This window comes from Tenrec ecaudatus, chromosome 3 (genome assembly GCF_050624435.1).
Source record: "Tenrec ecaudatus isolate mTenEca1 chromosome 3, mTenEca1.hap1, whole genome shotgun sequence".
In the NCBI taxonomy this organism is placed as follows: Eukaryota; Metazoa; Chordata; class Mammalia; order Afrosoricida; family Tenrecidae; genus Tenrec; species Tenrec ecaudatus.
The window spans coordinates 178,177,217-178,187,472 of NC_134532.1; positions in this window are offsets into that span (position 1 = coordinate 178,177,217).

Here is a 10,256-nt window from a genome sequence, read left to right on the forward strand (position 1 = left end):
TATGGTGAGAATATAATAGCCTAACGCATGCCTTTCCCGATTTTAAACCGTGCCTCATCATATTTGTACTGATTCTTGATCCATGTACTAATTCCACAGGAGCACAATGACGTATTCTAGAATTCCCATACATCTCAAGATAGCCGTAGTTTCTTATGAACTATATAATTAAATGCCTTCACATAGTCAATTAAATACAAGTAAACATTTTCCTGGTATTCTATGCATTGTGCCAAGATCCATATAACATTGACAATGATACATATCTTATTCTGCAGCCTCTTCTGAATCTGACCTGAACCTCTGGCAGCTACTTGGTAACGAACTCTAACAACTTTTGTTGGATGATGTTAAGCCAAAATGCACTTGCATATGATATCGATTATTTTGTTTTATAATTTGAGCATTCTGTTGGCTCACCTTTCTTTGGAATGGGTACAAATATGAATCTCTTCCAGTGAGTTGGACAGGTAGCTGTCTTCCAAATTTAGGGAAGGAAATTCTCAATGCTAATATATTCATAATGCATATGTATATGCATATATATCCATACATGCATATAAGGATCTATAGCATATCAATGATTCATAAAACAATTTGCAGTTATCTCTATGTGCACAGTCTTTTCAGCACCTATCCTTTCCTTCAACCTCACCTACCCTTTCCTTCAACCTCACAGAATAATGCCAGTTATTCTGTTAAGGTATTTATGGCAGGGAGTTTGGTTTGGATTTTATTATTAACTCCCACATAGTAAACAATAATGAAATCAGATTGACTTAAAGAAATTTGTTTGAATAATCAAACTTAGCCTTAGTGAAAATCAAGTATTTGTTAATATTATTTTTGAATGTGATATTCTAAATGAATTAATGTATCAATTTCAGATTCATGTCCAATATATGAAGTTTTACCTTCTTTTCATATTAGCTGATTATGCAGAACAATCACTGAAGAAGAATATTGAAACATTATGCTTTTAAAAATGCACTTGATATTTCACAGGAAGGATTTGTATCAAATAAGTGGTCCTTATTCATTTTTAGGTACTACAGTTTAAAATAATTATAAGTGTGTTTCAAAAGATGATTTTTATAATCAGAAATTACCCGTGTTGGGACATAAGAAGGAAATAAAATCTTTGTTCAGATCAAATGCAATTTTGTTCAATTAATAGGTCCCACAGAAAAGACTTTTAAACTAGATTATATTCTTATCACACACATAATAAAACAATTGAATTTAGTTCCTCATCCACAGATTCTACATTTAAAACATTAAATTCAGAACAAGGCTGCCCCATTTCATTCACTCACACTTATCTTCTTCCTCCTCCTGGATTTGACCTCTGGGTCCTGAAAACATGAGATCTTCGATCTCATTAACATGTTTTGCAATTCAGTTTTTCTGTTCCCATCTAGTTAAAATAGATTCGTACTCATAGATATTAAATTGCAAAGCCCAGGTCAGCACACTAAGATATTGCAAGTCCAAGCATGTATTTAATTCTTGAATTTGTTTAAATAATTATTTGAAGATGGGAACAAAAGGCCTTGAGAGATTATTTAGTCTACTTCTACTTTAGCAAAAATTATATCTAATACAGAGACATACAGTTTTTTTTCACTTCTAGGGAACTGCTGAAAAGGGACGATAGGCTCTGTATTTATATTCTAGTTTCTACAAATACTTAAAAGTGGCAATAGAAGTATTAAATCTATAATTTTGTTAACTTCAAAAGCAATAATTAAATGAATACTCACTAGTAAATATGCTTTTCATAATTTATGTTCTTCCAATCATTTTCCATTGTTCTACTTTAACATCTTCAATTTAATTTGGGAAGAATAATGTCATGATGTATTTCAATGATATAACAGTTTCAAATCTATGTAAACACTATGGCAAATCTGTAAGCAATTCCCAGTCTTACTCAATCTGTTCAGTGGTAAAATCATGTACAGCATGTCTTACAAAACACAAGATAGCTAAATAGGTAGATAGTGATAATTATATGAACATATTTAAAGTATTACAATTACATTTTTGACACCTTAGGTTTTTATATTATCTTCTTTGTATACATTAAAAATTAAGCTCTTGGAATTAAAGTTAATTTTGAAGCAAATGGTTGAAAAATTATTGTGTGGCAACTAAACTTACCTAAGTTTGAGAAGGCTGAAATGAGACAAAGATATAAAGGGTCAGTTTTTATATTTAAATATGAGAGGAATAGAAACACAGACAAGCACATACAGATACACAAAAAATAATGTTTTTTGCATTTATTATAATTATTATTTTTTCACATACTTACTCATAGACTCAAATTTATTTTTCTGGATTATCGCCCAGCTCCCCAGTTTAGTGCCCTCTTAAAACTGTCAGGTCATATTTTTGAGATGAAATTCACTGTGATTAAATTGAAACAAAACAAATTTAATTGACATTTAGTAGATTCCAACTCTCAGCAGAACTTCCTGCACTGATTGTCAAGATTAGAGCTCCTCACAGGAGTGGAAAGCCTCATTTCTTCCACAGAGCAGCTGGACTTCAGACGACTGAGCTTGCTTCTGGTGAAGAGCCCAAAGTGGCTTCCAAAAAATGTATTAAAAAATAAATAAACAAATAAAAGGCCCAATGTATGGCTACTCTTCCACTCGAACTCCTGAACTGTAAATACCATCATAACAATATATCATTAAATATTTCCAATCACACTTTTGAAAATAAATATTTATTCAGGGCTTACCTTTAACAGTGACAGGGTTGGCCAGTCATTAAAACTCATAGAAACCAATTTGATCATATAGAATTTTTTGGAAGCTCCACTATCTAGAGAGATAAACTGACAAGTAGAAATTTTGGAAACAATATAATGAAATCTATATACTATACCTTTCAAAAATATATTTCACATCTGTCTACAATTTTAGTAAGCAAGAAAGAAGATAAAATCTTTTTTGTAGTCCAAAATATACGCCTAACAAAATTGTTTTATTTATGAAACAAGAACCAAATTATGCTATAAACATTAAATTTAGCAAACTAAAATTTTATTTTTAAGACATTGAAAAAACATGAAAATAAATGCATTATGTCATGTATAAGTATGATGATTAATTTGAGTATCAATTCGGCTAGAAGACTATGATCCTTAGTTGCTTTCTATAATGTGATTGCCTTCCATTTTGTAACGATGTGAGCAGTCAATCAGTTGACAGTGATATTTCCTTAGAACTGGTGCCTGCATCCTGTCTATGAATAGTTGTGATTATCTGGAGCTTGTATTTTTATACAACCTACTATGCAACCAGTAGATTTGGAATAGATCAAACGCTGCAACCCCGTGCACACTGGAATAATACATGGCTCCAAGAAGCAGCAATCAAGAAAAAAGGACACTTTGCAGTGGGTAAATATGCTGCACAGACCTCTTTAAAGTGTTGAAACCGAGCATGTGACTTTAAGGACTAAGGTGTATCTGAACTGAGCGAGTGTGTTTTCAATTTCCTCATATATATAAGGTTGAACAAATGAAGAAGAAAGACTAGGAAGGATCAATGTATTTGAATTATAACACTGGTAAAGAACATTACAAGTACCATGGATGTCCAAGAGGAACAACAAACTTGTCTTGGAAGAAGTAGAGCCAGAATGCTCTTTAGAGGTAAGGAAGGCAAGACCCCAGCTGACAGAACTTAAACATGCTATCAACAGAGACAACTTCATAAAGAAGGACATTGTGCTTGGTAATGCAGATGCACAGTGAAAAAGAGGAAAGGCTCTCATCAGGAGGGATTCTCACAGTGGCTGCAAAATTGGTTCAAACCTGAGAACAATTGAGAAGATGGCACAGGACGAGTGGATGTCTCCTTTCTGTTGTCCACTGGGCTGCTATTGGTGAGAACCGATTCGATGGGACCTAGCAACAATGTGGGTATAAAATTTCACAGCATATTCTCAGATCTACTTTGATTTTTCTTTCTTCTGCGCCTTTTTAATATACTGGAAGAAGAGTGAGCAAATCTATGTTGGAAGACCCACAGGGGGACTGCTCCTTGGGAATGAGAATGTCTAAGTGTTTCCACTCCAGTGTATAACAAGAGGGGATCAGACACTGGAGAAGAAAACGATGCTATGTAAAAGGGAGGGGTATACAGAAAGGAAGAAGAACATGAATGGAAGGACTGTGTATAGGGACTATAATGATATACTCTAACGGTAATGTTGAGGATCCTCCAGGACTGTGTAGTGTCTCAGTCTGTTGGGCATTTGTTACTATGAATCAAATCTGACTTAAAGACATGTAAGAACAGCATGCATATACTAGAATCCTAGTGGTAATTTATTTTGACTTTCTCTCCTACTTGATTATGGGTATTCGTGTGTGTGTGTGTGTGTGTGCGTGTAGAGAGATAGAGAGATAAAATAAGATCTCACAAGATATAGAAAGATTTACTTAACGGAATTTCTAATGTAATTGTGGGGCTGACAAATTCCAAAATGTCATTCCAGTTGATAGAATTTTGCAAAAGCAATGACTTGTTCATAGCAGTTACCTTTATCAACAACACAAATGCTATTTTATACATAATAATACACAGAAATTCAACTGACAACCTCTGTGGGAAAACATAACAGAGATGCTACTTACCAGCTCTCAAACCCAGGCCAGAGGTCCACTGTGGAACAAGCCATCAATAGCTCTTTTCTAAATACTAGATAAAACTGAAAAAAAATTAAAACAAGTCCACAGAAGCCAAAATATGACCTTGAGCCCATCGCACCTGAATTTGGAGAACATGTAAATAATGGATTTGAATCACTGACCACAAACACTAGAAGACCTGATGGGCTGTGGGGGGACCTCAAATCCATTATTCACAAAGAGGGAAAAATCATCGGAAACACAAGAAAGAAAGAAAGAAAGAAAGAAAGAAAGAAAGAAAGAAAGAAAGAAAGAAAGAAAGAAAGAAAAGATCCAAACATATGTCAGAAGAGACTCTGAAACTTGCTCTTCATCGTAGCGTAGCTAAAGTAAATGAAAGAACATGCGCCGTGAAGGAGCTGAATAGAACATTTCAAAGGAGAGCTCTAGCAAACAACGCCAAATTCTATAATGAAATGTGCAAGGACCTAAACTTCGAAAGAGAAGAGCAAACAGCATATCTGAAACTGAGAGAATCCAGGAAAAATGCAGGCCTTAGATTGCTATTTTGGAAGGTACTATACACAAAATATTGAATGATGCAGGAAGCATCAAGAGAAGGTGGAGAGAATACACAGTACCGGTACCAGAAGGAACTACTTGACAGTCCACCATTGCAGGGGGAAGCACATGAACAAGAAGCAATTGTGCTGAAGAAAGAAAGTCAGGCTGCACTGAATGCATAATCCAGACAAGGCTGCAGGAATTGACAGAGCACCTATTGAAATGTTTCAGAGAAACTATGAAGCACTGGAAGCACTTACTTGTACATGGCAGGAAATTTCAAAGCCAGCTCTTGGTCAACTGACTGGTAGAGACCATATTGGAGCCCATTCCAAATTGGTGACCGAACAGAATGCTCAGACTCCAGAACTTTTCCATGGATGTCACAAACAAGTAAAATTATACTTACTATCATCCAACAACAGTTTCAATGGCACATTGACAGGAAACTACCAGAAGTTCAGGCCATTGTCAGAAGAGGACATGAAACAAGGGATACCATTGCTGATGTAGATGGATCTTGGCTCAAAGCAGAGGATTCCAGAATATTTACTTGTTGTTCATTGACTATGCAAACACATTCAAATTTGTGGACCATATAAACTATGGATAACCTTGAGAAGAAAGGGAATTCTGGAACACCTCCTTGTACTCATTCAGAATTTGTACATGAATCAAGGGGCAATTATGGTAATAGAACAAATGAATTGTACATAGTTTCAAATCAGAAAAGGTGTGCTTCAATGTTATACCTTATCATCATACTTGTTCATGCTATATGGTAGGGAAATCACCTGAGAAGATGGATTATATAAAGATGGATTATAAAGCTTATTAACAAGCCTAAAGTATGCAGATGACACAACCTTGTTTCATGAAACAAACGAGGAATTAAAGCACTTGTTAATGAAGATTGAGGATTGTAGCCTTTAGTGCAGATTACATCTCAATGTAAAAAAAACCCAAAATCCTCACTGGCAAAATGGGTTCCATTTCATGACGTATGGATGAAACGGTGAAGCTGTCAAGGATTTAGTCTTTCTAGGATCCACAATCTATGCTCCTGTAAGATCAAAAGGTTCATCACATTAGATAAATCTGCCTCACAAGATCTTTTTAAAGTATTAAAGAGCAAGTATATAATTTTGTAAACTAAGGTGCAACTCCCCCAAGTCATGGTGTTCTCCATTACATCATTCCACGTGAACGTTGGACCTTGCATAAGGAAGACCTTAGAAGAATGGATGCATTTGAATTGTGGTGCTGGAGAAGAGTATTGAAAGTACCATGAACTGCTAAAAGAACAAACAGATATGTACTGGAAGAAGGAAGGCCAAAGTGCTCCTTGAGGCAAGGACGACAAGACTTCGTCTTACTTGGACATGTTGTTGGGAGAGACCAGTCCCTGGAGAAGGGCATCGTGTTTGGTAAGGTGGAGGGGCCACTAAAAGGGGGAAGGCCCTCGATGAGGTGGACTGGCACAGTGGCTGCATCAACGGGCTCAGGCAGAGGGACAGGGGTGAGGATGGCACAGAGCTGGGCAGTGTTTTCTTCTGTAGCGCAGGGGGTTGCCAGGGGTCAGTGCTGATTTGATGGCACCCAACAACAACATAAATCTCTAATTTTTATTATCCAGTTCGCTTCTATTTCCAAGGCCATATTTCCAACGAGTGTTTCTTCTTCTTCTTCTCCCCCGCCCAGGTTTCCATTCCAATTGCCATTAGTTATCATCTTGATTTCATGTTTGTTCAACTTCAGATTTAAAAAGTAGATAGAAATCTTCAATTTATTTTCTGTAACTTTAGTCCTAAACTTCAATAATAGTTCTAGCAACTGAATTTCATTTTATACTTGTAAATATTAGTCTGTGACTAATAGTATTGAACTTCAATATGGATCTTGAAATTATACATATGATAGATGGATAGATGATAAATAGGTCGATAGATAGATAGATAGATAGATAGATAGATAGATAGATAGCACCCTGGTTGTAGAGGTTACATATGTTAGGCTGCTGAATGTCTCTCCTCAGGAGAAAGATGAAGCTTTCTACTCCAATAGAGAGTTACAGTGTCAGAAACAAAGAAGGTTGCTATTAGTCAGCATTGACTTGCCGGCAGTGAGTCAGTCAGTTATATATAAATCACCATGAGAAGACACCCTGCCTCCTATTGTGAGTACTGGCATACTTAACTCTATTGCTATGTGGTTAAAACTAGCCAATTCCAGCTTATTTCAGCTCACTAAAGCCTAGGTATTGGTGCATTAAAAAAGTTTTCAAGGACTTCTATTTTTCCTATATTCATAGTTCTATGTAAGTTTTTCCTAGTCTTGGGGCTTGTTACTGTGATGCTGGAAGCTAGGTCATCCGAAGTCTGGGTATTAGCATGGTCGCCCCAAGTGAACAGGTCTCATCTAAGCTTCCAGGTTAAGAACAGACCAGGTAAAAATAATATTTGTCTACTCCAGAGGGATTAGCCACTGAAAATCTTATGAATTTGAGAGAGATAATTTATTAATAAATGTAGAAATAAAATGTCTCCATAGTTACTTTAAAGCTGTAATTGAATGTTCATCAGTTCTATTAAATTCTAATTAAAACTTGATTTTTCTTTTTTTTTAACCCGGATTTCTTAACAACTATGTTCACATCACTTCAAGCACTGTTTTTATTTAATGTCCAGTAGGCAATTCATGAAACTATTAATTCTTAGATTTAAAAAAATGAGTATACATCTACACTCATTTTAAAAAATCTAAGAATGAATAGTGAATAATCTTAGTCTGAGTTCTCTAGAAAAGAAAGCTAGTAAATGATATATTAATCTGAAACCAAAACCTAACCCACTGTCATCAAATCAATTCTGACATACAGTTACTATTTTGGGTGTCTGTGGCTGTAAATCTTTATAAAAGTGGATAATATCATATTTCTCCCATGAAACAGCTGATGGGTTTGAACCACCGACCATCTGATACACTGTCCAATCATACTGCCAATGCTGCCAGGACTGTAGGTAGGTAAAAAAATGTATTAGGTTTACTTCCCTGTATACAAATACAAATAGAATTTTTTGTTGTTATTGTTACAGATAGTCTTATAATACCATATAGATATTTAAATGTTCTCTTTTTTAATCATTTTATTGGAGGTTTGTACTACTCTTATCACAATCCATACATAATCCATACATCCACCCATTGTGTCAAGCACATTTGTACATTTGTTGCCATCATCAGTTTCAAAACATTTTCTTTCTACTTGAGTCCTTGGTAAAAGCTTCTCATTTCCCTCTCTCTTCCCCACCCTTCCTCCCTCATGAATCCTTGATTATTTATAAATTATTATTATTTTTCATGTCTTACACTGACGGATGTTTCCCTTCACCCACTTTTCTGTTGCCGTCCTCCTCGGAGGAGGTTATAGGTAGATCATTATGATCAGTTTCGCCTATCTCCCCCTTCCCCTACCCCTCCTGATATGGCTACTCTCATTATTGGTCCTGAGGGGTTTATCTGTTCTGAATTCTTTGTGTTTCCAGCTCTTATCTGTACCCATATATATGCTCGGGTCTAGCCAGATTTGTAAGGTAGATTTAGGGTCATGATAGTGGGTGGGGAGGGGGCACATTAAAAAACTAGATGAAAGTTGCATGTTTCATCAGTGCTGTACTGCACCCTCACTTGGCTCATCTCTTCACTGTGACCCTTCTGTAAGGGGATGTCCAGTTGTCTACAGATGGGCTTTGGATCTCCATTCTGCACTCCCCCTTATTCATAATGGTAAGATTTTTTGTTCTGGGTCTTTGATGCCTGATCCTATTGACACCTAATGATCACACAGGCTGGTGTACTTATTCCATATTGACCTTGGTGCTTCTGAGCTAAATAGCTGCCTGTTTACCTTCAAGCCATTAAGACCCCAGATGCTATATCTTTTGACAGCTGGACACTGTCAGTTTTCTTCACATTTGCTTATGCACCCACTTTGTCTTCAGTGATTCTGTCTGGAAGGTGAGCACCATGGAATTCCAGGTTAATAGAACAAAGTGTTTTTGCATTGAGATAGTACTTGATTAGAGGCCCAATGTCCATAACTACCTTAATACTAAACCTATAAATATATGTACATAGATCTACTTCCGCATCATAATATATAAATGTATTTATATATGTACATACCTATATTTAGACCTCTATAAATGCCCTTTGCCTCCTAGTTCTTTCCTCTATTTCCTTTTACTTTCCTCTTGCCCCACTATCATGTTCAGCCTTCATTTGGGTTTCACTAATTCCCCTTGGTTATTAAATATTCTTTTAAAAAATGGATGTGACATCATTCTTATTGAATTTGTCATATCTGATAGATTAAACTATATGGTTGTCTGATTCAAAAATGACCAATATTCCATTTAAAGTGAATAATGCTTAGGATACCAATTTTATGCATTCTGTTCCATTTCTTACCACTTGTCTGTTGTTACATGGTGGTTTCTGAGCTGCTGTGATGTAATGGTCACCACTGGTATTTCAAGTACAAGCAGGGACACTGGGAGGGAAACCTTTTAGCAGAGCTTACCAACAAAGAGGGAACAAGCTGTCCACTTCAGAGGAATAAACCGCTGAAATGCATATGGATAGCATCAAATGTTGTCATTTACCAAAAACCTAATGAAAGTAAGCAGAGAATTGTCATAAATAGTGCTAGAAGTTGAACCCATTAGGTTAAAAGGTACTCTTCTCAAAATAGAGTCAACTATAAGGACATGGGTGGAATAAAGCCTGAAGGAATAACATCTTAGCATCAATTAATAATCAGAGCTCGGAATATATGAAATATGGATCTAGTAAAATTGGAAGTCATGAAAAGTGAAATTTAATATATATATATATATATATATATATATATATATATATATATATATATATATATATATATATATATATATATTCCAGGAATTAGGGAGTCGAAATGGTTATATTTTTAATCAGAAAACCATGTCATTTACTATGTTGTGAATGAGATGATCAAGAAGAA